Genomic DNA, 16,988 nt, shown 5'->3' on the forward strand with positions numbered 1-16,988 from the left:
GCTCAGTGTGGAAAATGCTAGATTAGACATGTACCCAATACCTAGAAGTAACAAAGCTTTACTTTCTCATTATTTTTCTAAGACATTTATTTCCCACTTAGAGCACTGATTCATTATCTGAAAGCTGTAAACAATGTTTACAGTGTAGTGTCATCTATCTAAGTAGAGCTGAGAATCATGGATGCATTAATAATATAAATAATAATAATAGTAGTAAAACATATTTATTTAATCATAACAAAAACCCTAAAGAAAGGGAATTATTACCCTTATTTACCAATGCTTAATAAAGCTTCATTAAGGGTTTTGTACCAGAAGGACAGTGCCAGGCTATCAAACACGGCTCATATTTGGGTTCCCGACGCAAAAATAATATCATTTGGCACGTTTCTTATATCTAAAAACATGATTGAATTTAATTATTTATACCTATTCTTAATTCTCTAAGAATGGATGAAATCAAACCACTATTAGAAGAGAGATTTTGCTGATAATTCTCAAAATACTAACTCCCATAATGCTTAGGGGCATGAAATAAACTTGGCACTTTCCTTCAGTTGAAAAAAAGACACATCAGTTCTGTACTTCACATGTGGCAGCATGTGAGCTGTACACTAAAAGAGGACAATGCTAGAAGCCAAGAAAGAAACAAAAATGGACTTACTCGTTAGATAAGTTGGTATCACAGATCTATGTTCCTTTAAGCCAGAGACCTTGTGGTCTCACATGGCATCAACAGTCCGGTGTCTCACCTGATCTGGAACACTATCTGCCTGATCCTTGGCAGAATTCCAGAAGATTTTTTCCACAATTTGACCAAAAGAGAAGTTCTGGGACACTATATACATTAAGGAAGAGTATGAAAAGTCAACTCCTTCTCTTAACGAAATGCTTGCTTAACTAATACTCAACCACATTTTCAGTAAGAAAACGTAATAAATTATCAGTTCAAATCTATGTTTCTATTGTGTTAAGCTCCCATTTTATCATTCTGCCAATCCTATTTCCTTCCTACATTCTTAAACAGTGTGTTAAATATTGCTCATAAAAATACCATGTATGGTAAAACTAGAAAGTCAGTCCCCGGATATTAGTAGCGATTTTATAACAGAGTGAAGAACAAAGGAATATGGTGTATATTGTCCTGCATTTTCATGTATGCACAACTTAGAAAAACTCAAAATACAAAGTACAAGCTCACTACTGTTTTGATTGGCCTTCCTCATCTTTAGATTATTTCCTATTACTCAGCAACCAATACTTACTACAAATTACATAATACATAGCTTTTAAATAACTTCATAATATTTTTGCAAAATGATTACTTATATCTCATCAAAGTAATCCCCCTCCACACTCTCACACAAAGCACATACAAGAAAAGATCTGTTTGCTTATTTTTTAGCAAAGCTTTACCTTGAGGTTAGTGGCATGAAGAATATCCAAGAAGACTTCTTGCCTTAAATAAGTAGTAGTCATATAGAAACCTCTTAGACAATAAAAGGATTAGTTAATTAATTATTTTGAAAAAAAAAAAAAGAATTCTTATTAAGAAAAATGCCATGGTTATGAAATACAAGAAAATATTCCAATTAATGCCAGCTTAATTAGCAATGTTACATAAACTTAAAACAACAAAGGAAATGTTACTTCCTAACACTTCCTAAGTACTTGTACTTACATGATTTTTACTTGGTAATATGACTTAACCTTTTTAACTATATAGAAAATGGTTTACTAACAGGTTCGCACATCTTTTACATAATTGCTATATTTATATACACATATGCATATATACACACAGAAAGAAAATAAATTTACTACTTAAATTTTCAAAATTCTTTTTCCAACAAACATTAGATTTTGTTCACTAAGACAACAGTTCTCAAGTGTGGTCCCCAGAAGAGCAGCATCATTACGTTGAAAATATTTAGATGTGCACAACCTCAGACTCTCCTCTAAACCTACTGAATGAGAAGCCATGGAGATGAGCCCAAGCAATCTGTAATTTATCAAGGCCTCCAGGGATTCCAATGAGATGCTAAGGTGGAGAAGCACTGTTCTAAAGAGATCCTTAGCTTAAGGGTTAGTTGCAATGAACGTATTTCTTCTGTTGCTCCAAAATAGAATAGAAAAAATATTTTAAGTATTTTTTAGAACAGAAAAGCAATTAAATAAGCAAAAAAACCTGAACGATGCAAGTGTGATAGACATCTCAGATCTCAATCTAACAACCGAGTCTCCTTTAAAAAGTAAAAGGAACATAATAAGAGCTAATGCCTTTGCAGTGCTTGCTATCTGGGTGCCAGACATGGCCCTAAACACTTTATTTACAATAAGATATTTAATTCTCAAAACAACTCATAAAGGTTAGTACTATTCTTCTGCTCATTTTACAGATAGGGAAACTAAGGCATGGAGAGGTTCATTATGACTGTCCAAAGCATGGACCTGGTAAGAGGAAAAGTGAGGCAAAGAGTAACATGTGGCAGAGCTGGGATGCTAATTCTATGTTTTTAATGTTTCTTTATTTTTGAGAGAGAGAGAGTGAGCATGGGGAAGGGGCAGGGAGAGAGGATCTGTGGCGGGCTCTGTGCTGACAGCAGTCTAATATGGGGCTCAAACTCACGAACCGTGAGATCATGACCTGAGCCGAAGGCAGACCCTTAACCGACTGAGCCACCCAGGCACCTCTGAGATGCTAATTCTAATTGGGTATTTCCATAGTCCCTAATCTTAATCATGAGGAAATTTATTATAAGGAAATTTATTACAGACTTATAATAAATTATTTTAAGTACTTAATTTTTATTATTCTTTTTTTTATTCTTTTTTTAAATTAATTCTGAGAGAGAGATAGAGACAGCATGAGCAGGGGAGGGTCAGAATGAGAGAGAGAAAGAATCCAAAGACAGGCTCCAGGCTCTGATCCAGCCGTCAGCACAGAGCCTGATGTGGGGCTTGAACCCACGAACTGTGAGATCATGACCTGAACCGAAGTTGGACGTTTAACCGACTGAGCCACCCAGGCACCCCATTTATTAGTCTATTAATAAACAAATAAATTGTTTATTTGTTTTTGAAAAGTAGTGCATAGGTATAAAAACACTGTGTGTGGAATGGAGACCTTTGGGCCTAATCAGACCAATCTACATGTTAGGATTTGGCCAACAAAGTAGTTTTCTTATTTGTTTATTTGTATTTTAATTTGAGGCATTAGACTGGGCTGCACTTCCTCAGTTTCTGATGTCTTACACTTGCAGCACAAAAATTCTGGTTCAAGTAAACAAAAGCCAAATCTGAACCATAAAGACAGTCACAGCCCCTCAATAAACTCTCAGGTCTTAGCCAGTTTACATACTCAAAACCCTGTGAATGAAGGGGGACCAGATAGATCCTCTTGAGGAAGGACTCTGAGATATTACTAAAAGTTTCTACTGTTAGGGGTACTGGATGCGTCAGCTAGTTAAGCAGCTGACTCTTGATATCAGCTCAGGTCATGATCTCACGGTCATAAGATCGGGCCTCTGCATTGGGCTCCATACTGAGCTTGGAGCCTGCTTAAGATTCTTCCTTTCCCTCTCTCTCTGCCCTTCTCCTGCTTATGTGTGCATTCTCTCTCTCAAAAAAAATTTCTTTTTTGTCTTACTGTTAATATTTCTCTCAGTCTTCCCCATAGGGACCTATGGCCTTTTACCAGCATAGCTAACTGTGCATTGAGGAAAAGGAAATAATCAGACCTTTTTGGGACTACTCACTGCCTCTGAACTAATTCCAAGAGACCCAAAATGTCACTCTGGCCGTGAGTTAGAACAGAGACTTAAAAGGTCAGGTGATCGATGGGGTTTTAACTCAGTTCTGTCTCGCAATGGGACCAGTGGGTCCCTGACCCCATCCTGTGGTTATTCCCCAGCTCCAGAATGCACAGTTGGAAGACACATTCAGCAGCTGGCACGATTTCCACATTGGTTCCCTGACATGTGGAATGAAGGCTACTACAGTGGAAAAGGCCAAGTTGAAGCTACTATGGCCTCCTCTATTCAGGAAAATAATAGAGCAAAAGCAATGTTCCATTCCTGGAGGTATCACAGAGATGAATGCCACCATCAAGGACTTGAAAAAGAGTAAGAGTGGTGATTCCCACCATGTCCGCATTCGACTTGCCTATTTGGCCTGTGCAGAAGACAGATGGATCTTGGAGAAAGACAGTGGATTATCCTAAGTTTAACCAGGTGGTGACTCCAATTGCAGCTGCTGTACCAGATATGGTTTCATAGAGTGAGCAAATCAACCCGTCTTTGGGTACCTGGGATGCAGCTATTGATGTAAATGTCTTTTTCACTATCCCATAAGGTCCACCAGAAGCACTTTGCTTCCAGTTGGCAAGGCCAGCAATACACCTTCACTGTACTACCTCATGGGTATATCAACTGTCTAGCCCTGTGTCATAATTGAGTTCACAGGGACCTTTATCACCCTTTCCTTCCATAAGACATCACACTGGTCCATTACATTGAGGCCATCATGCTGACTGGCCCTAGTAAGCAAGAAGTAGCAACTATTCTAGACTTACTGGTAAGACATTTGCTTATCAGAGGATAAGAAATAAATCCAACAAAAAATTGGGTCTTTTACCTCAATGAAATTTCTAGTGGTTCAGTGGTATAGGGCATATTGAGATATCCTTTCAAAGGTGAAGGATAACTTGTTGCATATGGTCCCTCCTACAGCAAAAAAGTGCACAATGCCTAATGGGACTCAGGATTTTAGAGGCAACACATTCCTTATTTGGGAGTGTTACTCCAGTCCACTTACCAAGTGACCTGAAAGCCTGCTAGTTCTGAAGAGGACCCAGAACAAGAGAAGGCTTTGCAACAGGTCCAGGCTGCTATAAAAGTTACTCCGTCACTTGGGTTGTATGATCCAACACATCCAGTGGAACTTGAACTGTCAGTGGCAGATAGGAATGCTCTTTGGAATCACTGGCAGAATTCACCTATAGGTGAATTTTAATGCAAGCCCCCCATCCTTTGCAAGAGAAATACTCTCCTTTTGAAAAGTAGCTCTTGGCTTGCCAGGAGATTTAGTGGAGACCAAACACTTAAGCATGAGCACCCAGTCATCATGGAATGTAAACTACCCATCATGAATTAGATGGTATCTGACTTACCAAGCCATACAGTTGGATGTGCACTGCAGCACACCATCATCAAACAGAAGTAGTATATGCAAGTGGGCCCGTGCTCATGGAACTCACCACTGTTGCTATGTTCCTCACCATCCTGAAGCAGCTGGCTAATAAAATGATGGAATGCCCTTTTGAATACATGGTTATAGCACTAAGTGTCAATTCCTTGCAACTTTAGAGTAAGGTTCTCCAGGAGGCTGTATATACTTAGAATCAGCATCAAATATATGCTTCTGTTTTTCCTATCACCAGGATTCCTGAGTCCAGGAATCAAGGGATGGAAATCACTATTACCCACAGCAACTCATTAGCAAAATTTCTACTTCGTTTTTGCAACCTTATGCTCTGCTGGCCTAGTAGCCTTAGTACCAGAGTGAGGAATGCTTATACCAGAAAACAAAGTATTGATTCAATTGAACTGGAAGTTAAGACTGCCACCCTGGCATTTGGACTCTTCATGCCTTTAAATTAACAAGCAAAGAAGGAAATTAGTGTGTCAGCTGAAGTGACTGATCCTGGCTACCAAGGGGAAACTGGACTGATACTCAACAATGGAGAGAAGGAAGAATATATCTGGAATACAGGAGATTCCTTAGGGCATCTCTTTGTATTACCATGGCCGTATGTTAAAGTCAATGGAAAACTAAAATAACTCAATCCAGACAGGACTACTAACATCCCACATCATTTAGGAATGAATGTTTGTGTAATTCCACTGGTAAAGAACCACAATCAACTGAGGTGCTTGCTGAAGGCAAAAGTAATACAGAATAGGTAGTAGAAGAAGGTAATTACAGATGTAGTAGAAGGTAATTACAGATGCCAGCTATGACCACATAACAGAGACAAGAACTGTAATTGTTATGAGAATTCCTTCTTACTTTGTTATACATTTTGTGTATGTGAATAGCAAATAGCTTTGTTTTCCTACCCTGTTCCTTTATAACATAAGATGCACTGACTTATTACCCTGGTATTTAAATATTATTAATTTAAAAATTTTTAATGTTTATTTATTTTTGAGAGACAGAGAGAGAGATAAAGTGTGATTGGGTGAGGTGCAGAGAGAGAGGGAGAATCCAAAGCAGCATCCAGGCTCCGAGCTGTCAGCACAGATGTGGGGCTCGAACCCACTAGCCGTGAGATCACGACCTGAGCCAAAGTCAGATGCTTAACCGACTGCACCACCAGGTGCCCCTAAATATTAAGTTTATATCATAGTATTTAAGCTACAGGATATCAGAGCAAGAGTAAACATCACTTATGAACTTTTTCTTCTGGTGAATGGGTTAGTGCATTTAAAATGGTAGGTAGTATAGTTGTATCATGTTAGGTCACATGCCTTGTTATTGTCTATATTTGGAAATTAAGTATGTTTAAAGAGATGTGTATGGGTGTCATGTTGACAAGGAATGGACTTGTGACGGTTAATTTTATGTGTTAACTTGACTCGGCCACGGAATGCCCAGATATTTGGATAAACATTCTGGGTGTGTCTGTGAGGGTGTTTCTGGATGAGATTAATTTTCGAATTGACACACAGAGTAAAGCAGACCCTTTCTCAATGTGGTTGGTCCTCATCTAGTCAGCTGGATGACTGGATAGAAAAAAAAAAAAAGTAAGGTAAGGGGGAGTTTTCTTTGTCCACTTCTCTGAGCTGGGACATCCGTCTTCTGCTGCAGTCAGACTTGGACTTGAACTAGACTACACCATCAGCTCCTCTGGGTCTCTAGTTTGCCAGCTGCAGATTGTGGGACTTCTCAGTCTTCGTAAGCATGTGAGCCAATTCCATATATTTATTTTTTTTCTCTGGAGAACCCTAATAAAGATCATATCTGAGATTTAGCCATCATCCAGGTTGTATCGTATATCAGTACTTTTTCCTTTTTGTCACTGTATGATGTTTCATTCTGGGAATATAATACATTTAGTTTTAAATCTATTCTACTATTGATGCACATTTTGAGATCTCTGCATTTGGGGGTATGAATACAGCTGCTAGAAACATTGTATATGACCTTTGGTAAACATTTGTACTTAGGTTTCTTAACTATATGCCTAAAAGTTAAATAGCTGAATCACAAAGTACTTGTATGTCTGGTTTTATTAGATACTTAGAAATGGCTTTCCAAAGTGGTTGAAACAGTTTGTGAGAGTTCCAGTTGCTCCACACTCTCACTAACACTTGGTTTTGTCAGTCTTTTAAATTTTAACCATTCAGGGCAGGCAAATTATGAAGTAAGTAAAAGTATATTTTTGATGACCCTGCCTATGTTCAATTAAGCAACTCTGCTGTATGTCTTCCATTTCCCTTATCTCTAGGGCTTTCCATGGCCTTTATGAAGCTACTAGATATACCCTAATTTCTACTTAAGATGTTAGTTAATAAAAATAAAATGATAAGTTAGAAGCTAGCAAGCATCATTAATGTAAAGATGCTGTTTCTTTTTTCATTTTTTAATGTTTATTTATTTTAAAGAGAGAGAGAGGGGGCGCCTGGGTGGCTTAGTCGGTTGAGCGTCTGACTTTCGCTTGGGTCATGATCTCGCGGTTCGTGGGTTCGAGCCCTGCGTCGGGCTCTGTGCTGACTGCCAGCTCAGAGCCTGCCTGTTTCAGAGTCTGTGACTCCCTCTCTCTCTGACCCTCCCCTGCTCATGCTGTCTCTCTCTCTCTCCTAGAAATAAATAAAAAGAGAGAGAGAGAGAGAATATGAGTAGAGAAGGGCAGAGAGAGAGGGAGACAGAATCCAAAGCAGCTCAAGGGTCAGAGCCTAACATGGGGCTGGAACACACAAACTGCAAGATCTTGACCTGAACCGAGGTCGGTCACTCAACCAACTGAGCCATCTAGTTGCCCTTAAAGATACTGCTTTAAAAATGTAACTAGGGGTGCCTGGGTGGCTCAGTTGGTTAAGCGTTCAACTTTGGCTCAGGTCATGATCTCCCAGTTCGTGGGTTCGAGCCCCATGTCAGGCTCTGTGCTGACAGCTAGCTCAGAGCCCGGAGCCCACTTCAGATTCTGTGTCTCCCTCTCTCTCTGACCCTCCCCTGCTCATGCTGTCTCTCTCTCTCAGAAATAAATAAAACATTAAGAAAAATTAAAAAAATAAAAATGTAACTAGTTGCCCACATTAATATGTCAGTCAATTTCACATAACATTCTGTTTTGAAGGCCATTTTGAAGAAAAAGAAATCAAAAATTAAAAAAACAGGACATTTGCTAAGTAGTCATTAGTGCTATTTACAAACTTTTTCTTTCCTTCCAAAAATATTCGAAGGTTGAATTTTTCTGCTCATTTGAAGTTGGTTGTTTCTACATGGCTCCCACTAACCAATGAACCGTGACTCCAAGTGAGATGTTCCACTTCCAGCAGCAAATTGAAGAACCAGTGTGCAAGTTGCTGTGTGCACTTCCCAATGCCTTCTTGGCACTTATGTAAGATTGGGTCAAGATGGAGTCTTTACCAGCACGAGCCCTTGAGAGACTGTGATGAGCAGAGGTGTTCTAATAACTTGCACTGGACACACGGGGTAAGAAAGGAACAAACAGGGGCACCTGGGTGGCTCAGTCGTTGAGCCCTGACTGGCTCTGATCATGATCTCTTGGTTTGTGAGTTCCAGCTCCTGGTCGGCTCTGTGCTGACAGCGCAGAGCCTGAAGCCTGCTTCAGATTCTGTGTCTCCTTCTCTCTCTACCCCTCCCCCACTCTAGCACTCTCACATGTGTGTGTGTGTATGTGTCTGTGTGTGTGTACACACACGCATGCTCACGTGCACTCTCTCTGTCTCTCAAAAATAAATATTAAAAAAAAGAAAGGAACAAACATGATTTTTCTTATAAGACACCAAGACTTTGGGGTTGTTTGTCACCAGAGCATAACCTAGCCTACCCAGACTGGCAGTCTGTCCATGTAAACCTCACTCCAATGACTCAATGTACTTATGCTATACATAAAGTTCCCTCTTTAGATGCCATCTATAGTCTCCAGTTTGCAGCAGTTCCTGGTGATTCCTCCTCGCTCATTTATACCCATACGAGGCTCTAGGAATGTTATTTTTAATAGACTTTATTTTCCAGAGCAGTTTTAGGGTCACAGTAACATTCGTGAGAATGTTGAAATATGAAATGTTCAATATATGAAAATGAGTATAGTTTAATAAAGAAAGTATTTTTTAATAAAGAAAGCTATAAGCTAGTACTAACCCCTTGTAAGTCCTGTTTTAGTCATTAAAAAAAAATTTTTTTATGTCTTTATTTTATTTTGAGAGACAGAGACAAAGAGCGAGGGGAGGGTTGGGGGTGGGCAGAGAGAGAGGGAGACACAGAATCTGAAGTAGGCTCCAGACTCTGAGTTGTCAGCACAGAGCCCGACATGGGGCTTGAACCCATGGACTGTGAGATCATGACCTGAGCCGAAGTTGGACGCTTAACTGACTGAGCCACCCAGGCGCCCCTGTTTTAGTCAGTTTTATGGTGAAGAAGGCAAAAGGCAGCTAGCAGCAATAAATTTATAAACCTAGTAAGTATTTTGTCATTTTAATTATTCTCTATGTCATCCCTCATCTCCCTATCCTTGCATAAACAAGTTTCTAACATTGTTTATTTTCTAAATCTCTTTTATCTTTAACAAAACAGAAATACTATTCAGTGACTGTTAGCTAAGACAAGTTAGCACAAATGTTCTTGAAACTTTCAAGAAAAATGTGGTTTCAGCATTTTTTCCAAGATAAATTTTTCCATGCCTTGGATTGTAAAACAGTTACTATAATAATTGAATGAGGTTTCATCTAGTAAAATATTAATGGAAACATTTTCAGAGGATCTGGAATTCCATATGAATTCCACATGGCAGAAACATCATATATATCATCTCAGGTAGAAAACAAAAGAGTATCTTTTTAGCTATTGCCAACCATTAATAATTCACACGAAGAAACTTATTTTAACTGTTACATTGATGTTTGAACATCCTGTCTTATGTTCTTGACACTATAATCTTGACACTATAATTGTGCACCTTTTTCACAATTTTACCACTTCCATTTCTGGCAAGGTTGCAAAGTAGATAGTGTGAAAACCGAAAGTGCTGATGAAAGTATAATTAAAATCTATTGACATGCAAAGCCAAGCTTCTAGAAAAGTTAGAGAAATCTAGGGCTAAAGGGAAAAATTTTAAAATCCTGCATATCACACAGAGGTTGACACATGTTCTTTGGCTTCTAAGAGGTGCCAATCCCCTTAAGAAGGGGATCTGATTTCTCAATCACAGCAGGGCAGTGGTAGGACCTTGGGATTGAGCAATGGGTGTACTGTACTCTATCATAGATCTCCAGTAAGGTGGGAACCCTCAAAGGGAGACACTCAGGGCCAAATCTAGGAACTGTAAGAAAATTTAACAGACAACTATTACACTGCCTAATTACAGAACAGTATTTAGAACTTGCTATTTTTTATTTCTTTTTCAAGCTTACATAGAGATTTCAATACTTAACACAGAGATGTTGGCAGGGAAAATTTATTCACTGAGAATTCATAAATCAAAATGTGTACTCATCATTTTGGGGTTTATATTCAAAATACACACATGACTTGGGAAACACTAAACTGGAAGAATAACACATGGTCCTCCCTTGCTTACATCACTGGGATACCAGTAAAAGCAAGAGCAAACCTGTCAGGATGACACCCTCGCAGACAAGCTGTCCTCCGAGCCACCAGGGCTTCCCAGCTCTGATTCTAAACTTAAGAGTATGTGAAGTAACCTGCCACTATTTTCCCCCATTTCTGATCTCCTGTGTTAACACATAAAGAAACTAAATGTCACACAGATGAAAGAAGACACAGGGCATAGTTGTTTAAGGGTGTCGCCTCTGGAGACATGTTTAAATAACGGTTTTGTCAGTGACTTTACACAAGGTATCTAACCTCAGTCTTCTCATCTTAAAAGGGGAATTATATTTTTTTAAATATTCATTTATTTATTGACAGACAGAGAGAGAGAGAGAGAAGGGTGAACATGGGGGAAGGAGAGGAGGAGAGAGAGAGAGAGGTTGAGAAAGAGGATCCCAAGTAGGCTCTACTCTGTCAGCACAGAGCAGAAATTAAGAGTTGGATGCTTAACCAACTGAGCCACCCAGCTACTACTAAAAGAGGTATTATCATAATTTCTATCTAACAGGTTTGTTATAAGAATTAAATGAATTAATACATGGAAAGTAGGGGACGCCTGGGTGGCTCAGTTGGTTGAGCGTCCGGCTTCAGCTCAGGTCATGATCTCACAGTTTGTGGGTTGAAGCCCCGCATCAGGCTCTGAGCCTAGAGCCTGCTTCGGATCCTGTGTCTCATTCTCTCTCTGCACCTCCTTTGCTTGCACTCTGTCTCTCTCTCTCTCTCTCTCTAAAAATAAAAAAAAGAGAAAAATATATATGTGGAAAGTAGTCAGGACCTGAGCTGTGCCTAGAAGGTAAGGAGCACCAAAAAGGACAGCTGCTTTTATCATCATTAATATCACCACAGTCATTGCTGCTATAGGTTACTGGTTACATTATCCCAACTATTCCAAGATTAAGATGTTCCTTCTCTAAATTGACCTAGATGCATATTCTTCTGGCCTAGAATTAAATCTTGAGGTAAACCTAGAAACTATACATAACAAAATTCTATGCCTTCACATGACTGGCTCCTTTGTTGAGAAGCAACAGAACTAAGAACTGCAAGAAAATTGGATGGACCACCATAAAACTAGCTAATTACAGAATATGTGTTTAGAACCTGCTATTTATTTTTTGTTTCTTTTTAAAGTTATACTTGTATATAGATTTCCAGTGCAAATCATTTGCCTTATAAATGTGTTATATTAATATACACACATTTTGGTTCCATAGAATCCAGAAAATGTTACATGGAAAAATCCTCTAAGATATACACATGGTTGAGTACATTGAAGACAGTGTTTACCTCAAGAGTGGATGCATCGTGGTCATCAAAGACCCAGCACCGTCTCCTGCCCCCACCACACACACCAGTGGCCCCTGACGACCAGCCTACTTGGGAAACTGGGAGAACACAGTTAGGACAGCAGGCTGCCTCACCAGGCTTCTGCTGGGGACTTTGAGACTCATGATCTCTACAGCCCTGTGTCAGCTAATTCCACCTGTTCTGCTTCCCCTCGCCTAGGAGCTCTTGTGTCTCTCTTTCCAACTCCTTTCATTGCAATTACATCAGAGGGAAGAAATTCTTCAGCACCCAATCCCCTTACTATTAACTCCTGATGAATTTCAGCTTTGTCTCTAAAAAAATAAGATTAGGTGATACTTCTCCCGTGATGTGGTACATAAGTGCAAAATGATAAATTTGCACTTATTTTATATCAATCATCGTTTTCGAGTTTCACACTATAATTCTATATTTGCTTATTTTACACTTGGTACAGAGTACTATGCTCTACATCTTTGAGTCTCCTTAAATTTTTTAAATGTTTCATTTATTTTTGAGAGAGAGATAGAGACATCATGAGCAGGGGAGGGTCAGAGAGAGAAGGAGACACAGAATCTGAAGCAGACTCCAGGCTCTGAGCTAGCTGTCAGCACAGAGCCCAACGCGGGGCTCGAACCCACGAACCATGAGATCATGACCTGAACTGAAGTCGGACGCTTAACTGACTGAGCCACCCAGGTGCCCCTCTTTGAGTCTCCTTAAATACCTAGTGGAGTATTTGATAAATATATCATCATATTGCTGTATTTATAAGTGATATTGTAAACCTCATTTCACACACACAGAAAAGAATACTGAAACAAGATCATTCTGAGGTTGGTTTGTCCATGTAGAAAACACTCTAAAAACATTTTAATATTATGTTACCTAAAAAGAAGAATCTGAACCCCAGCCATGGGTTGAAGGTGGCCCATGCACTCCCATCACATTTTCTTTCTTCTTGCTTTGGATGCTGTAAACCACACTGTACGGTTTCGGGCTCGACAGCAAAGCCAGCAGTGACACTAGGAACACTCCATCTCAGCTGCCAATGTGCACAGGGGAGGAAATGACATAGATATGCATACATGTACCCACCACCGAGATGTGCTCTAAGCCCTGCAAGGACTAGGGAAATTATTCTGGGCAAGACAGTCCTCCGTGCGCCGCTCGTACTCCTATACTTCTTACTGTGCGCGCCAACAATGCAAGGCCTTGGCTGCTCTTTCCCTTGGCCATTTGTCAGGATTGACTTTGCAGGGAGCAATCTTAAGGGATGAGGCCATACCTTCCTTCAGGATACAGAGGAGGACTTAAGGTCCTTCTCTAATTCTACAGTGGGTGTGGTTATGAAGAGGATTTTTGTGGTGAAGGAATTGTCAGGTATCTGTATTGTGGTGGTGGACAAAGGAATCTACACAGGTGATCAAACCTCCCAGGACTAAAAACACACGCATGCACACATGTGAGCGCTTGTGCATGTGCGTGCGCGCGTGCAGACACACACACACACACACACACACACAGAAATACAAGTAAAATTGGAGAAATGAGAAAAAACATCTATCATGGGATAAATGTTCCATAAGCTGAGTAGGTTTGTAATTTGGTTAGCTTTACTACATCATGGCTTACTTTAATCATGGAAGGCTGCATTTATAGGATTTGAGGGGAAAAAAAGTCATAAATATGAAGAAGAATTCTTTGTATCTTCAAAAGGATTGAGGATTAGAGATGAAGATTCATCTCAAATATAAGGCTGTTATTACAAAGACAGTAATGAGACAGAAGATAGCTGGGAACAACAACTAACGTTCTCTGAGCGCTGTACTATCTGCCAGGTACTGTAACAACAGTTAACATTCATGTACTGTTTAATCCTCAAAGCCACCCTACGTGATAGTACCGTTATTATCTCCATCTTATGCGAAATCAAAACACAGAGAGGACTGTAAATAAACTAACACTCAGTAAGTGCTGGTCCTTAACAAACTGTGTCTTTACGTATCCCAGTAATCCCATGGGATACTATGCATACTTATGACAGGAGCTCTAAAGCCCAAAGAAGTGAAATAGATTACACAAATATAAATAGAGGGCATATCTAGAATTCAAACTTCTGGGTGACCTCTGTCTAAAGCTGCTGCTTTTCCCTGCAGCAAACAACCTTCCTAGAGCCTCACAGGTTGTAGAAGAGGAAGCGGGCTGTCACAGGCTGTCACTCGGAACATCTGCTCTCTATTCCAGCACTTGGTGGAGTGTAACACCCGCATCAGCACTTAATCTTTCTGAGCCACCCTTTCTTTATCTGTGAGAAGGTGTGGATTGGGATGGGCAGTGTACAGTTACCTAAAGTGTCTTCCAATTCTGAAAGTATCCAGTTATGTCTAGGGACACCTTACCTGTGGATGTGTGGGTGCATTTAGACAAATGTATGTGATTCTCTTCTAGGTAATGGACATATTTCTAATTCAGCAGACACAACCGATAGAATTGTGGTCACCAAATAAACAACCCTAATTTGAGCCTGACTCCCCGCTAGCATCAGAAGACAAGAGTCCACAAGAAAAATCCCTCTGTGATTTCCCTCAGGGGAGACAATCTGGTGTCCCTCCCCCACCACTCTCTTCTTTCATTGTGACCAGCAGAGCCAGTGAAGCCCCCTCGTGTGCCATTCTGAAAGGAGCGCAAGGACGCTGTGAAGAGCTGGACCAGGAAGAGACAAGGGCTCAGACCTGTGCTCTCTGACCTCTTGCCTGGCGGAGGGACAACAGAAGCAACAGCAGGTGCATCTGAAAGGCCTCTGCATGGTCATGATTTCTCGGCCCATACAGTCAGTGACTCGGAGGACGAAGGGCCTTAGTGTCCGATAAGCATTTCTGGTAAAGTCGTCTGTGTCTTCATTTATGGCATAAACCATCTGGTCCAGGTTGTTCTTAATATTGTATCCATTATTAGTTTTAAGAGATGTCATCACAAAAATTTAAATAAGAAAGCCACTTTATTTTTAATATTTTTCATGTTTACTCATTTTTTGAGAGACAGAGACAGAGACACAGAGAGAGCATGAGTGGGGGGAGGGCAGATAGAGAGGATGTCATAGAATCTGAAGCAGGCTCCAGACTCTGAGCTGTCAGCACAAAGCCCAAAGCAGGGCTCAAACTCGCAAACTGCAAGATCATGACCTGAGCCAAAGTCGGATGCTTAATCGAGTGAGCCACCCTGGTGCCTCAAGAAATCCACTTTAACTTGGAAGCAGTTAAAATGGGCTTCAATTATTTGTATAGCATTTCTTAACACGTAAAGAAAAACAGCTTTTCAAATTTTCATTGAAGCATATGCAATTCATCAGAACGTCAAAATATTTTATAACTCTTGTAATAATTTAAATCTTTTGGGATTTAGGGGCATCTGGCTGGCTCAGTTGGAGGAGCATGCGACTCTTGATCTCAGGATCATGAGTTCAAGTCCCACATTGAGTACAGGATTACATAAGTAAATACAAATTAAAAAATAAATCCTTTGGGATTTAAAACATTTATTTTAAGCTCAGAGCAAGATGATTTAAAAATGTTTATTCACATAACAGGAAAGAGTGAAATCATCTTTCATAAGATAATCATATTTTCTATAATACTCACATTCAGAAAACTTAAGTTTTAAAAGAATTTTAATGTCAGGATGAATTTAAAATGCTTAGTGAGATGCAAAATAAACTATAGTGACAGCATGGAATGAAGAAGCAGAGGTGAGAAGAGGTGAAATAGAAGATAAAATTATGGAAAATAATGAAATGGAATAAGAGGGAAAGGAAGTTACTAAATCATGAGGCGACATTTAGAGAACTAAGCGATTCCATGAAATGAAACAATGTCCATATCATAGGAGTACTAAAAAAAAGCAGAATCCAGAAAGGGCCAGAAGGTTTATTTGAACAAAGTATAGCTGAGAACGTCCCTAATCTGGGGAAGGAAACACACATCCAAGTGCAAGAGGCACAGAAAACTCTCTTAAAATCAACAAAAACAGGTTAATACCACAACATATCATAATGAAACTCACAAAATACAAGGAAAAAGAGAGATTTCTCATGGCAGCTAAAAGGTCCTTAACCAACAAGGAAAGACACATAAGGTTAGTAGCAGACCTATCCACTGAAACTTGACAGGCCAGAAGAGAGTAGTAGGAAATAATCATTGTGCTGAATAGGAAAAATATGAAGCTGAGATCCTTTATACAGCAAGGCTGTCATTCAGAATAGAAGGAGAGATAAAGACTTTCCCAGACAAGCAGAAACTAAAGAAGTTCATGACCACTAAACCAGTCTTACATGAAATTTGAAGGGGGACTTTCTGTGTGGAGGAAAAAAAAAAAAAAAGACCAAAGCAGCAAAGACTACAAAGGATCAGAAAACATCATCACCAGAAACATCAAATCTACAGAAAATAGAATGGCACTAAATTCTTCTTTCAATAATCAATCTGAATGTAAACAGACTAAAGGCTCCAATCAAACAACATACAGTAGCAGAATGGATTAAAAAAAACCAAGATCTATCTATATGCTGCCTACTAGAGACTCATTTTAGATCTAAGGATGCCAGCAGATTGAAAGTGGTGGGATGGAAAACCCCTATCTATCTACNAAAAAAAACCAAGATCTATCTATATGTTGCCTACAAGAGACTCATTTTAGATCTAAGGATGCCAGCAGATTGAAAGTGGTGGGATGGAAAACCCCTATCTATCTACCTACCTACCTAAATGAAGAACAATCTATCATGCTAAAGGAGGTCAAAGGAAAGCCAGAGTGGCTATATTTACATT

The 16,988-nt window shown here is 39.6% G+C and overlaps 1 protein-coding gene and 1 pseudogene across 1 annotated transcript in view; one reads left to right on the plus strand and one right to left on the minus strand.

Moving 5' to 3' along the window:
• PLSCR4 (phospholipid scramblase 4) overlaps positions 1–16,988 on the minus strand; it is a 149,924-nt gene that overhangs the window by 94,648 nt on the left and 38,288 nt on the right. The gene's annotated exons all lie outside the window — the stretch shown is intronic.
• LOC144233114 (uncharacterized) overlaps positions 2,416–16,988 on the plus strand; it is a 38,428-nt pseudogene continuing 23,855 nt past the window's right edge.

The sequence above is a fragment of the Crocuta crocuta genome, unplaced genomic scaffold (genome assembly GCF_008692635.1).
Source record: "Crocuta crocuta isolate KB4526 unplaced genomic scaffold, BGI_CrCroc_1.0 scaffold54, whole genome shotgun sequence".
In the NCBI taxonomy this organism is placed as follows: domain Eukaryota; kingdom Metazoa; phylum Chordata; class Mammalia; order Carnivora; family Hyaenidae; genus Crocuta; species Crocuta crocuta.